This window comes from Lemur catta, chromosome 13 (assembly GCF_020740605.2).
Source record: "Lemur catta isolate mLemCat1 chromosome 13, mLemCat1.pri, whole genome shotgun sequence".
Classification (NCBI taxonomy): domain Eukaryota; kingdom Metazoa; phylum Chordata; class Mammalia; order Primates; family Lemuridae; genus Lemur; species Lemur catta.
This window is the reverse complement of record NC_059140.1, coordinates 759,978-775,790: the sequence shown is the minus strand read 5'-3', so window position 1 is coordinate 775,790 and position 15,813 is coordinate 759,978. Positions and strand designations below refer to the sequence as shown.

General features: G+C 39.4%; 1 pseudogene; it reads right to left on the bottom strand.

The window, feature by feature from the left end:
- Positions 1-311: 311 nt before the first annotated feature.
- LOC123649227 lies at positions 312-884 on the bottom strand (annotated as a pseudogene).
- Between the last annotated feature and the right edge of the window lie 14,929 nt (positions 885-15,813).

The window sequence follows — 15,813 nt, the reverse complement described above, 5'->3', positions numbered from 1 at the left end:
TAACTGGCATTGAGCTTCTCCTACGTCTAACATTTTAACGTGGTGTCCTGCTTCCTACTGATCCTTCTGGCTATTTTTTCCCTTGCTATTTACTTTTTTAATGGAGACAGCTAGTATAGCTTGTTCTTGAACTTTTTTTATAGATGATCCCTTTATCTGGAAGCCTTGCATCTCTTTGTTTTGATCAAAAGTCACATAGCCCTACATTTGCTTATTAAAGAAAATTTGACCTAAAATGCAGTTGTATTTTTAAAATAACAAATAAATATATTGCCAGCTTGGGGACACCTGGGGACCTGATGTTGTTGTTATCATTTCTCTACAAATGTTGCTGTCCCCATCAAAGTCCTTATGTTTCCTCTTGCTGAAGCTGTCACTTCTTCACTCTCGGCATTTAATTTACTCATTCCATTGCTTCTTGGCCTTTGTTAGCATTTGAATATATCCTATTTGTCATCAGTCCTTCAAGATTAACTTCTGAGGCTGACTCCTTTCACAATGACTATGATAGCGTGAGTCAAAATAGTTTTTTCTGGGTTCTGAGAATGTAGTTTGTATATGTCTCTCATCCACTGAAACCATATTTGTAAATGAAATATTAGTATATTTAAGTTCCATTGTTTTCTCTATAGGATCAACACTGAATGTTTTTGCACATATATTTTGGTTCTTGATGCACCAATAAGAGACTTCACAATGGAAATGAGATCTACTGTATGCTGAGAAGTCTATGGCTGTACAGCTTTCCAGAGGGATCTATGTCTAGTCAACACATCAACTCCAACCATACTTTGGTTCATAGGGTTTGGGTGTTTCTGCATTGCAGCTGTTGTGACAGTTTCCCACAGGTGGTCAAAGACATGCTCCAAAGTCTAGATCCTCATGGTGCCAGTGGCCAGTATGATGTTTTCTTGAACCTCATTTAAACAGAATCATCTGGCTTCATTTGATCCACACCATGTCTGTGGGATTCATTCATGTCATTGGTGTAGCAATAGTGCATCCATTTTCACTGTGCATGATATGCCACAATTTATTTATCTGTTCCACTATTGATGGACATTTGGGTTGTTTCCAGCATTTGGCTTTTGGGAATAATGCTGCTAAGAATATTCTGGCACATGCCTTTTAGTAGATACAAGTACTTATTTCCATTGGGCATATACCCATATCACCTGTATTTTAAAGCCTAAATAATAAAGGCCCTTCCTCTGTGTCTAACTTTATTGACATTTATTTCAGGAACAAAAAATCCTCATGTGACTATATTAGAGGAGTTGCCACCTGGGTCTTTGCCCCTCATTAAATTCTACAAGTTCACTAGCTATTTGGGAAAAAATAAAGTTAGGTCACTAGCATATGACAGATTTCAGGATAAATTCCACATAAATAAATATTTGAAATTACTTTTATTGTAAAATAATACATGGACACAGTAAACCAACATATAACTTAATATGTTTATACAAGGTGCCACCTCTGTAACTTTCTTTGCAGTTTTATCACCCAAATGAGCATCCCTGGATCCTATAATTTAGTTTTATCCTACATGCTTTTACAATTCAAAAATCTCTTTTAAGTCTCTCTTAATTTTCATGTTCCCCCTCCATCTCTTTTTCCCCTCATACTTCATCTTTTAAAGGGCCATGTCATTAGAGTTGTATTTCCTTGCTTTCATCAACGGCATTTGTTAAGGCACAGTGAGGAGGACCATTGGGACCACTGTGGTAGGTATAAGGACCATGGCAATGGGGTTTTGCAGTGGAAGAGATGGGGCTCAATTTCCAACACTGCGCGGGCAAATGGGAATTGACAGCCAAGGAGCAGGGCTGGGGATCACTACGTGGAAAATTACTAAGAGGAAACAGGAGTAGGGGGATTTTGGCTAACTCTACCTAACAGGATTCTTGATGAAGGCAGGACAGGGTAATCAGACATGACCTAGGGGATGGTGGAGGATGAGGAACCCGATCAGATGGGTGGTGAGGGTGGGAGTTCTTGCTAACCCGAGTTAGAAGTGCTCTTTGCTAAAACTGGGTTTTGCTAGGAAGTTCACAGATGGCCTCGGAGGAGGTTCAGGAGTCTGACTAAAGTTTGGCCAAGCACAGAATCTTCGTCACCCTCATGGTCTGGATGTTGCTGTTTTTGTGTTAATTGTGCTTTTTAGCCTGCTTCTCTGTCCTTGAAGTTTCCTGCAAGCTGATTCAGAGGCTTGGTTAGACCCGGGTTCAGGCCCTTTGGCAGGAAACTTGATACTGATGGTGTGTTTCTTCATCAGCAAGCACCTCATGTCTAATTTGTCTTTTTGTGATATTAGCAGCTATTGATGCTCAATACCTAAATCTGCTAAATCCATCAATTTATTAGGAGTTACAAATTTTAATATTCTAAATTTATCATTTTCTTTTTTTATTAGCTGAAATGCTTTTTTTAAAAAAATACAAACACAAGTGAATGGGAATGGAATGCTTTTATAAAGAGACATTTTCCCTTCTCTATTATTTGTTTATCCATCAGTATAAATCACACAGGAAAAGCAGGGTAAATGCCTAACTTTCTCCTCTTATTTACTAACTTTTAAGATAATAAATTTGCCCTATGTTATTCTCCAAAGGTGGCCAATTAACTTTTTTTGGTGTCTTTACGAACTCATTTTTAAGCATGCATAATGTGTTTTAATCCATTACAATGATTATACTTATTGAAGTTCTAATTTTTCCATCTTTGGCCAGTGGGGGCTCTTTTAAGTAGATTCCCAAGTCCTTTAGTCATGACTCTACTGGTCCTGCTAGTTTCCTGGCCATCTGGTAGGACACAATGTTTGAGGCTCATTTTGTATATTTCTGGTGCTAGACTTGGAAGCAACCATTTGTCCAAGTCTCCGTTTTTCCTTTTACAGGGAAAAGGTGTTTCAAAATCACGATCTGTTCTCAGGAATAGGAATGCTCGATACTATTAGGTTGCTCATTATTTCTAAGCCTTTTCAATGGACAGAGCTGGGAAATATGTATACATATTTTTAAACACTTCATGAATTCATACCTCCAAATCCAATTCGGGTTTTTAAGCTGAATCTTTTCTATATTACATCTTTATCTCTTTTCTTCAACAGTGAGAATCTTGGTTCTTGAGGAAATAGGGAATAACAGAATTAATACATTTTGTTATTACTCATTTGCTTTTTCCTACATCACTCACGGTGTCAACAAAAACAAAACAATACTCATACTACCATCAACTATATGATGACTGAAAATACGTTAAAATTTTTTGTATTTGTTCTCTTCATTCTCCTCACACCCTCATCCCCTATTTAAAAAACATTTGCGCTACATCTGCATTGTCAGACCATATAGTCATTGCAAACTAAATCTCTGTCTTTCAACCTTCGCTTGGTGTTAGCTCTACAAGTAACTCGTATTTCATGCTCACCACCGTTCTTTGTGTCAGTGTCTGTCATCATTTCTGTTTGCCTTAAGCTCATTTTCTAGCAGTCCATAAGAAAGGGTTCATGGGAACACACTTCTTTGAGTTCTCACATGATGATAACAGTTTGCCAGTTCCCTTTTGTCAGAACTTAAATTAATTTTGCTCATTGCAAAATCATTGATCCACATTTTATTGCCTTGAGTATCTTAAATATATTACTCAGTTTTCTTTTGGCATCCAATACTGCCATCCAATTTTTGGTAATCTAATTTTTTCCCTGACAAGTCACTTGCTCTTTTTACCTAGGTGCCCAAATGATTTTTTTTCTTTGAAGTTCAACAACTTTACCAGTGTGTGTTTTCCTATTATTATTCATTCTAGATTGACATACTTAGGTATGTTGTGGCCTCTTTCAAAATGTAGATTCAAATCTTTTTTGGTTTTCTTCCTTAAAGTTTTTTTTACAGTTTTAGAATTTATTCTGTTCCTTGCCTTATTTTTCTTTATGAGAGACTCCTATCATCCATATGGTAGATTTTCCTTACCTATAATATCTCAACTTTTTTTTTTTACCTTATCTTGAATGCTTTTCATCTCTTTCTTAATTTCTTGATTTTTAAGATTTTCTTCCTTTTCATCTTCTATTTCTCTTAATGCATTTTATGTTCATTTATTCTTGTATTCTACATTAGTATTCATTTGTGTTATGAATTTTTCATTTATTTTAATTCTTTCTTGATTATAAACCTCACTTCTGAGCTTTGATATTTTTTATTGCTGTTGTTCATTCATGTCATGTTATTTCTTAATGTCTTTTAGTTCTTTCTGAAACCACAGGGTACAGTTTTGGCCTGTTTTGTAGGCATGTTTTTCTGGCATGTTTTTATTGTTTGTAGAGATTTTATCCCACTCTTTTTTCTTCATTGTATGAAATTTGACCTTGATCTTTTTCTATTATTCATTTTCCTGTAAAATTAGTTTTCCTGTACGTTTAGAAGGAGACATGGTTCAGGATAGTTTTTCTAACTTCACGGAGTGCCCTCCTCTACTGTTTTGGAGAGTGTTAAAGAAAGTGGGGTCCTGCTCCTGCTCTTTCAGAGTGGGATCAATAGTGGATTGGACAACACCCTTACCAGCTTTATCTGCTGGTCTCAAATTAGCCTGCTGAAGTTTCCAGTGAATGCCTACTGGCAATTTTGTGGTTCTTCTGTTTTCAGGATGTCAGACACCCCCTTGCCATTACATTTTTCTTGTGACTTGGTATTTTATCCTCATCTGCTGGTATTTTGGGTTTGGGGGATACCTCACCACCTAATTTTGTTATAAATATTGTCCATGGGATTTTGTTATTTGGTTGCTCTGTCTTGTTTCTATGAGGAGACTTGAGTAAAAGCAGAAACTATACCAGCATGAACGTCCCAGAATCCTCTAGGCTAGGGGGAAAAAAAACAAAGGGAAATAAAAAGGAAACCAAAAGTATAAAAGTATTAGTTGAAAATATATGTGAATTGTTTAATAATTTTGAGGTGTGAAGCCTTTTCTAAACATAATATTAAAAGCCAAACACTAAAGAAATAAAAAGGGAAAAAATTAATATATAAAAGATAAACATTAGAAATCTGTGTACAAAAATCAGCATAAACAAAACAAAAGACAAAGCATAAACAGGAGGAAATATGCAACTTACAACTAAAGGGTAATATTCTTAACATGTGCTTCACAGATTAATTTAAAAAATGAACTTCTAGGCCAGGCGCAGTGACTCACGCCTGTAATCCTAGCACTCTGGGAGGCCGAGGCGGGTGGATCGCTCGAGGTCAGGAGTTCGAGACCAGCCTGAGGGGGGCCCCCGTCTCTACTAAAAATAGAAATAAAAATTATCTGGACAACTAAAAATATATATAGAAAAAATTAGCCGGGCATGGTGGCACATGCCTGTAGTCCCAGCTACTAGGAAGGCTGAGGCAGGAGGATCACTTAAGCCCAGGAGTCTGAGGTTGCTGTGAGCTAGGCTGACGCCACGGCACTCACTCTAGCCTGGGCAACAAAGTGAGACTCTGTCTCAAAAAAAAAAAAAAATGAACTTCTAATTCATAAAAGAAGAAATATTAATAAAATGGGCAATAAGCAGAGAAATGCAAGTTGAAATAACATACCATTTTAAGACTATCAAATTTGCACAGTTAAAACAAATAAATTGGCATCACTTTTCGGGAGGGCAATTTGGTAATATATGTTAAGTCATTAAAAAAACACCTACTCTCCTACTGAGCAATTGCACTTCTAGGAATTTATCCTGGGGAAATAATCATTTAAGTGGTGCAAAGATGTATGTGTAAAGGAGGTTCATGAGAGCCTGGTAAGAGAAACGGGTAAAAAAATCTAAATGTGATTCACCCATTAAGGGATGTGTTAAATAAATCATTGTAAATTGAAATCATCCTTACAAATGATGATGTAAAACTAAATTTATTGACACGGGAGAACCTCTTAGGTGAAAAACTAAAAAATTTAAAAACAGAAGTCATAATGTGCTAATATGAACTTTTTTTTAACAGAAATAATAGGTGTGTACAGGAAAACTTTGGTCAGATAATTGCTGAAATGTTGATGCTGGTTACCTAGGGGGTGGGGCTCGAGGGGCAGTTGATGAGCACCGTCTCCTTAACCATTTTCTGCCTTGCCTGAAATACTGTTTTTTAATGAACATGTATTATATTTATAATCTGAAAAAATATTTCATTAAAATTTACAAGATCACCTCCTCTAATTATAAAACTGCCTTTTATGAATTCATATTTGTTGCCTACTGTCTCTACCACACAATTTAAGACTTATTAATATGCCTTAGTCATGCATTATTCACTAATGACTTCCTAAGTGTCACTCAAGCCTTGCCTACGTTAAATGCAAGCTCCCCAACACTAAAGTTTGTCTTTCCATTTCTTTGCTTTGAAAGCAGTATAATGATTGATTGCCATTTGTAAAAAAGTTAAACACAACTTTATGTGCTCCCATCCCACGATCTGGTAAAAATGTGTTCAGGGGGTATCAGCTCGTATCTGTGGAGAAAAATTTGGAGTGGCCAGGGACACTTAAACTCACTCTCAGGTACTTGTGATGGGCTCCCCAGAGATGTCCACATCCTAATCCCCAGAATATGTGACTATGTTTCATAACATAGTAAAAGAGAATTAAGGTTGCATGTGGAATAAGGCAGCTAATCAGCAGGCCTTAAAGATAGAGAGATTATTCTGAATTACCTGGGTGTGGCCAATGTAATCACAGTGTCTTTAAATGTGGAAGATGGAGACAGAAGGGCAGTTTAGAGTGATACAATGTGAGAATGGCTGAGTCTAACACTGAGGGCTTTGAATCTGGAGGAAGTTGCTGCAAGCCAAGGAATGCAGATGGTCTCAAGAAGCTAGAAAAAGCAGGGAAATGTACTGTCTCCTGGAGCCTTCAGAAGAAACGCAGCCCTGCGAACACCTCGATTTTAGCTTAGTGAGACCTGTGTCAGACTTCTGACTTGCAGGGCTGTCAGATAAAAAATTTGTGTTATTTTGTTACACCAGCAGTAGAAAATTAATAAAGTACCCAACAGAACCACCATCATTTTAATTACGAAACCCAGTCTCAGTTCAAAAACAAAACTTCCTTCAGATTAGACGTGGGACTAATGAAGGCACGCCCCTCCCATTCACCACTTGAAGGCTGAGGGTGGGGAGGACGCCTAGGAAGCAACAGTGCTTGACAAAGTCAGTCTTAGCTGTCCTATTACCTCTACCCCTATCCTGTTCTTTATTTATTTGAAGCTGATCATAAGAGAGGAATTAGGGACCGATTTCCCAGTTGTTCCATTTCTAAATTCTGCATCCGGAATCTGCCTTACACTCGGTATGATAATGATGTCTCTCAGATTGGCAGCTCAGTCTAAACTGAAGCAGAGAGTCCCATTTTATTTAATAATAACTTGCTACATATGCAAATAGTAGTTGCTAAATAAACACATGCAGCGCTGAGACTGGCTTATATATCAGATTTGCTGTTGAAATATGACGTCTTCCTTATATAAAGCAAGCTTTTCTATTCTCTGTGTGTACTCTTCAATGATCTGCCTTAAGGTATTTTTGTGCGAAAATGGAAGCCACAAGGCCTTGCTGAGGTGACCTTCAGTTTGCATCAACTTGCCCCAGGTCCAAACTGGGAAACTGCTGAAGGCAGAGCTCCCTGTGGCTGCTAACTGCCAGTTTTCTTTAGGAAGGCGTACATTTTATTAGCATAAAGACAGAGGATAGAGTTGTTAATAATATGCATGTATGAGTTATTATTATCAATATCACTAGCCTGATACTTGAGTGTACATCCATTAATATTATAGAAATACTGTTATCTAGATCAATCCTAATGTGATCACCTAAATAAATTCCCACCTCTGGAACTAATTATGCTCTTGTACTGAGAAGTGAGGGTGACTGTTAATTTAGTACCAAGGGATTTATCACTTTTAGCGATTCTTCAGGGATCATTTCTGTTCTGCCGAAGAGAAAGTTTGATCTCTTTAAATTCAAATTACATGGACTCAGGTATTGAACAAAAATCACAGTTGAAGAGGGGGAGGAGGGGGTTGAAGGATCTGGTTTCCATGTTGGGGAAGTGTATTTATGGAGTTGAAAATGCCCAGCTTCCCACAAGCCCAAATCAGACTCCTGCCACCGGTGTCCGTGGCTTTGGAAGCCAGCACCCTGTGAGCAGCCTCCCCCGCTGTGTGGCTCAGACTGCGCTCCTGGGGAGGAGTGTTGTGGGAGCCGAGGGTTTGCCATGGCAAGCTCTCACCAACCAGAGTCTCTTGAGAGCCTCCCTGGAGTGTGCAATAGGAATATTTTTTAAAAAATGTTTCCTTCAAGTGATAATGAAAGCAGTCAATAGGGGATTTACAGTGGAAGGATCACACCGCAAAGAGCAGGATAATCAGAAAATCTCAAGACGGTAAAACTCTGGGGCACACCGGTGGCTTGGCAGCCAAATCGTATTTATCTACCTTTGTATGCATATATGTGTACATAGATATGTATCTATGTATAGACACATACATACATAAGTTTACTATTTATTTTGAAAATAATCTAGAGTTACAGAAAAGTTACAAAAACAGTAAAGAGTATACCCTTCACTCAGCTTCTTCTAAGGCTAACATTTTACATAATCATACTATAGTTTTCAAAACCAGGAAATTAACATTGATACAAACAACACAATTAACTAAACTACAAGCCTTAGTCAAATTTCACCAGCTTCTTTACTAACGTACCCAATGTGAGTCCAGTATCTCACATTGATTGCCATTATCTTCTTAGTTGCTTTTCATCTCTGCTATTTCCTTGTCTTTTTTGGCCTTGATGCTTGTTAAGAGTTCTGTGCAATTGCCTTGCTGAATGGTTTGTTGGCTGTGTGCTCATTATTAGACAGAGGACATTTATTTTTGGCAAGAATGCCACAGCAAACACAAATTTTGAGTTAGGAGATGGTGGAAGCAAAACAGGCTACAACCACTGGAATGTTCCAGCCTGGGCGAGGGGCTGGCCTGATGCAAGACACTGGTTTTAGCTTTGTCAATCCTATGCTATAAGTGTTTCTCAAGCACTTTTGACTCTGACCCCATAATAAAACAACAATAAGCAGAATGATAAAAATATAAATAACAAAATAAATGACACTGAGACAGATGCTGTACTAAATGTTTTCCATTTAATATTGTTTTCTGTCACTTCTTACAACAAACCTATGAGATAAATACTATTATTATTTTCACAATTTTAATGTAAAGAAATTGAGACCCAATGAGATGAAGAGACTTACCTGTAAGGCTGGTGGCGGGAACCCCTCCCCTCCCTAATGGAAAAAGAAGAAGCCCACGAGACCTGCTGAGAACAATGCCTGCAAGGCCCAGCTAAGTTAAAGAATAGCCACACCTGGGTGGTTACCCTGATAAGGGTCTGGGTTCCTGGAGTCACACATACCACCAGCCCCTCCTATTTCTCAATGCCCGCACTAAAACTGCAACAGAAAATTCCTTGCTCTCCCCACCATAAATCTTCCTACCAAAGAAATCCCTACCCCAGCCCTAAAAACATATACAAGCCCACGCAAAACTTCTGGGAGGGGCGACTTCTCTGGTCCACTCATGGGACCCGTGAAGCTCGCCCGGGTCCGTCTCTTGGGACTTGTTACCCTCACCTGGGAGCGCTCCAATAAAGCCTCTTTACTTATCCCTTTCAACTCTGCTCGTCTTTCTCTGGCATCGGCCAATCCAAAAACCTTACATCTGGTGCTGAAACCTGGGAGGGTGCTTTGACTTTGGGCTGCACCGCCCCTCCCATGGACTCTGGTCTTAAACCTTACATTACGCAAGGTCACAAAGTTCCTAAGAGGCAGTGTCAGGATTCAAGTTTAGGCTGCCTGGTTTCTGACCATTCACCACATATTATGTGGCCTCTCACCAGCCCAAGGGCCATAGGAGTAATCCCAGCCCACTCATACTCAGGTACCACACACACTACAGGCACCACACACATACCCACAGCACACATAGGACATACACACTGCGCCACATACCCCCCACACCACATACACATATATACCCACACCCATGCATACCACACAAACCACACGCCATACATTCCACACACATCACACACACACCACACACCACACCCTCCTCCCCACACCCATACACCACACATTCTTTTTTTTTTTTTAATAAAACAGAATTTTTATTTTTTATTTTTTTATTTTACTTTTTTTAATTTCAGCTCTTCATGGGGGTACAAAAGCTCAGGTTATATACATTGTCCGTGTCCCGCCCAACCCCCTGAGTCAGAGCCTCAAGTGCGTCCATTCTCCAGACAGTGCGCCTGGCACTCACCATGTAGTCATACCTCCGTCCCCTCCCCCACCCACCTCCCCGAGTCAGCACCTTCAAGCATGACCATTCCCCAGACGGTGTGCAACGCACTCATCATGTAGGCATACACCCATCCCCTCCCCCTACCCCCCATCCCAGTCTGATATCCAATTGGTATCCTTCCCCAATGTGCATTTAGGTGATGATCAGGGAAACCAATTTTCTGGTGAGTACATGTGATGCTTGCTTTTCCATTCTTTGGATACTTCACTTAATATAATGGGTTCCAGCTCTCTCCAGGAGAACCAAAGAGATGTCGTATTACCGTTATTTCTTATAGCTGAGTAATACTGCATGGTATACATATACCACAGTTTACTAATCCATTCGTGGATTGATGGGCACTTGGGTTGTTTCCACATCTTTGCGATTGTGAATTGTGCTGCTATAAACATTCGGGTGCAGGGGTCTTTGTTATAGAATGACTTTTGTTCTTCTGGGGAGATGCCCAATAATGGGATTGCTGGATTGAATGGTAGGTCTACTTGAATCTGTTTAAGGTATCTCCATAATTCTTTCCACAGGGGTTGCACTAGTTTGCAGTCCCACCAGCAGTGTATGAGTGTTCCTGTCTCTCCGCATCCACGTCAACATGTGTTGTTTTGGGATTTTTTGATAAAGGCCATTTTCATCGGTGTTAAGTGGTATCTCATTGTGGTTTTGATTTGCATTTCCCTGATGATTAGGAATGTTGAGCATTTTTTCATATGTTTGTTAGCCATTCTTATAACTTCTTTTGAAAAATTTCTATTTATCTCATTTGCCCACTTTTTGATAGAATTGTTTGATTTTCTCTTGCTGATTTTCCTGAGTTCTAAATAGATTCTTGTTATCAGTCTTTTATCTGATGTGTAGTATGTGAAAATTTTTTCCCATTCCGTAGGCTGTCTGTTTATTTTCGTGACTGTTTCTTTGGCTGTGCAGAAGCTTTTTAATTTAATCAGGTCCCATTCATTTATTTTTGTTGTTGCTGTGATTGCCTTAGGGGTTTTCTTCATAAATTCTTTGCCTAGACCAATGTCTGTAAGAGTCTTTCCTACATTTTCTTCTAGAATTCTAATCGTTTCCCATTTAAGGTTTAAATCTGTTATCCACCGTGATTTGATTTTTGTGAGAGGTGAAATCTGTGTGTCCTGTGTCAGTCTTCTACATGTGGCTCTCCAGTTTTCCCAGCACCATTTGTTGAATAGGGATTCTTGTCCCCAGAGTATGTTTTTGTCTATTTTGTCAAAGATTAGATGGCTATATGAGGATGGTTTTATATTTGGATTTTCTGTTCTGTTCCACTGGTCTGTGTCCCTGCCCTTGTGCCAATACCAGGCAGTTTTAAGAACCACAGCCTCGCAGTATAGTTTGAAGTCTGGCAAATTAATATCTCCCATTTTGTTTTTATTGCTTAAAATTGCTTTTGCTATACGGGGTCTTCTCTGATTCCATACAAAGTGTATAATTATTTTTTCTAACTCTGTGAAAAAAGATGTTGGTAATTTAATAAGAATTGCATTGAATCTATAGATTACTTTGGGTAGCATAGACATTTTAACAATGTTGATTCTTCCAATCCACGAGCATGGTATGGTTTTCCACCTATTTACGTGTTCTGCAATTTCCTTCCTTAGTGTTTCATAGTTCTCTCCATAGAGGTCCTTTACCTCTTTAGTTAAATATATTCCTAGATATTTCATTTTCTTTGTTGCTGTTTTGAAGGGTATTGAGTCCTTAATTTGGTTCTCTGATTGAATGTTATTGTCATATATGAATGCCTCTGATTTGTGTGTATTGATTTTGTAACCTGAGACTTTACTGAATTCATTAATTAATCCCAGGAGTCTCTTGGTTGAGTCCTTGGGGTTTTCCACATACAACATCATATCATCAGCGAAGAGTGAGAGTTTGATCTCTTCTGTCCCTATTTGGACACCCTTGATTCTGTTCTCTTGCCTGATAGCTCTCGCAAGGACTTCCAATACTATGTTGAAAAGTAATGGGGACAGTGGGCAGCCTCGTCTGGTTCCAGTTCCAATTTTTCCCCGTTCAGTATGATGTTGGCTGTGGGTTTGTCATATATGGCTTGTATCCTTTTTAGGTAGGTCCCGCTTGTGCCTATTTTGTTAAGCGTTCTTATCATAAAAGCGTGTTGAATTTTGTCAAATGCTTTTTCTGCATCTATTGAGAGGATCATATGGTCTTTATTTTTGATTCTATTTATGTGGCCCATACACCACACATTCTGACCTCTGCCCACCCTAGACCCAATCTGCTCCTCCCACGACCACCTTCCTTATGTCAGCTAATGGCACGCTTCCAGTTTTGCTCAAGCCAAAAACCAGAAACCATCCAGGACTCTTCTCTTGCACTCACATCAGCAAATCCCATCAGATCCACCTTCAAAGTATATCCCAAATCCAATCCCTTCTCAGCACCTCTGCCTCTACCCTCATTCCATGTCTGGATATCTCTGCAGCCTTCCGGCTTCTCTTCTTTTCTCCCTGCATCTGCCCTTGCCCCTTTTTGTCTATTGTCAACACAGAAGCTGGAGACCTCATCTCTGTCATTTCTCTACCTAAAGCTAAGGGCGCTGCATGCTACGGGCTGTAGAATTCTCAATTAAATTTGAATTTAAGAGAAATAAATACTTTTTCAGTATAAGGTATATACTTGACAGGGCCAAGGGGTGCCTAGATCAAGCATTATTTCTGGGTATGTCTGTGAGGATGTTTCCAGATGACATTAGTCTTTGAATTGGTGGAGTCAGTAAGATGGATTGCTCTCTGCTGTGTGGGTGGGCATCATCCAATCAGTTGAAGGCCTGAGTAGAACAAAAGGTGGATGAAGGAGGAATTCACCCCTTTTGCTTCCTGCCTGCCTGCTTGAGCTAAGGTATTTGATCTTTTCTTCCCCTTGGACTGGGACTTGCACCGTAGGCTACCTTGGTTCTCAGGCCTTTGGACTTGGACTGGAATTACACCATTGGCTTTCGTGGGTCTCCAGCTTGCAGACAGCACATTGTGAGACTTTTTAGCCTCCATAATCTTGTGAGCCAATTCTTCATAATAAATCTCTGTATATATCTTCTATTAGTTCTGTTTCTCTGGAGATCCCTGACTCACACAATCATACATACATTTATTGTCCCCATAGACAACAATAATTCTTAACTTTATGCAGGATATTAAATCCTCAGCTATACATAGTGCACCTAATCAATTCTATCCTTATCAGCACACATATCACCTCCAGCATCATTGCTTAACATGTGAGCTTTAAGAAACCAGCAATGTCTTGAGTAATGTCCCTCCTCTTATCCTGGGTGCATTAATTATGGGGGGGGGGTCCTGGCTTGAAACTACCTGGTACCTGGTTCTTCGGGGCCATCTCATCTAAAATCCCTGAAATTAAAAACAATTTCAAAATATATATTTTTACAAAGAATTCAGGCTTAATGGGCTGAATTTTTTCCAGTTCCTATTATGAAGTTCTTCCCCGTGCCTTTCTACCCAGAGTTTGAAAATCTTTTCAGAAGATTTGACTTGAAATTATTAAATGCAGCTTAATTCAAAGCAACGTGCTGAAAATGTCTAGATGAGCTCTGTAAACACTTAGACTTGGTCCTGACTGTTTTATTCACTTTTAATAAAATACATATGCAAGTATGCACATTGCAGTGAGAATTGTCTCTAGATCAAGGTCCAGAAGAAGCAGGTATCAAGCACACGACATATGTAGCTCATTACTCCTGTTCAACTCAACTCTCTGACCTTATTTCTTTGACTTTCCTCACTCAGCTCCAGCCATATTGTTCCTCAAAGGTGGGGCAAACTTGCTCCCACCTCAGAGCCTTTGTATATGCCTTCTTTCTGCTTCACATATTTTTCCTCTAAAATTCTGCATGGGGAATTTTCTCTTCAATTTTTTTGGCATTTCCCTAAAATACAACCTTCTGAGGCCTTCCTTGACCAAATTATTTAAAACTGGACTCACAACTACTCAGCTATAAGAAACAATGGTGATACAGCACCTCTTGCATTTTCCTGGATAGAGCTGGAGCCCATTCTACTAAGTGAAGTATCCCAAGAATGGAAAAATAAGCACTACATGTAATTACCATCAGATTGGTTTCACTGATCATCACCTAAGAGCACATTTAGGAATAACATTAATGAGGTGTCGGGCAGATTTCGGGGGCGGGGGAGGGGATGGGTGTATACATACATAATGAGTGCGATGCTCACCATCTGGGGGGTCTGGGGGATGGGCATGCTTGAAGCTCTGATTCGGGGCGGGGGAGACGGCGAGCAAGGGCAATATACATAATCTAAACTTTTGTACCCCCATTATATACTGAAATAGAAAAAAAAAAAAGCTGGACTCACAAGTCTTCTCCCAATTATACATCTCTGTTGCTTGCTTTATTTTTTCTCCATAGCACTTTCCACATTGATATACCATATATTTTACTTGTTTGTTTCTTTTACTGGAATTTAAGCATCATGAAAGTAAGAGGGTTTTTCTTTCTTTGTCTCTTTTTTGTCATTGTTCTAACAGCAGTGACTAGAGCAGTGACTGTCACTGAGTGGACACTTACATTAAACACTTATTGAATGACTAAATGAATGAATGAGACACTGGTCCTGGGGAACAAAGCCAGTTAGGAAGCACTGTCCTACCTTATATAAAAAGCACCTCCATCTTCCCAGGGCTCATCTTCTATCCCCTTCTAATTTGCTTATGGAACTTAAATGTGCCCCTGGCTCCAGAGTCTCACAAATGGGCATTATTATTATTATTTTTCCCCTGCCCCATGTATTTTGGAACACACTTTACAGTGACCTTAAACCTTTGTGAAATGCCAGGGTGGGGAAGCAAATACAAAATCGTCATTATGTGGCCCTCTTTCTGCAGGTTAACATGGTTTGGTCCTAGGGATTTTTGTGTTTACACAAAGCCTTCAAGGGCAAGGAACCGTATTCTGTGAAGTACACTGTCCTATATTCCTAATGGGCTGGCAGGTTTCAGAGGGACAAAGTTCTTACAGAGTAGTGGTTCTCGAGGGGATGGGGGAAACATTTTTAGTTGTCATACTGGCGTGGAGGGTGTGTGGGGTGCTACTGGCCTCGAGTAGTCAGGGATGCTCAATATCCTACAATTAGGCTTGTATTTTTGGCAAGTAAAGATGGAGGTAGGCAAGGTCACCAGATGAAATAAAGGGACTCCCAGTTAAATCTGAATTTTAGATCAATAAAATTATCTGAAATTCAAATTTAACTGTATTTTGTCCAGCGACCATAATGCACAGGAGTCTCCCATAACAAAGAATTATCCAGGCCGAATTGTCAAGAGCGTGGAGGCTGAGAAATCCAAGTATACAGCAGTTCTCACATCCTAGTGTGTATCGTACCCACCTCCAGGGCTTACAGGGC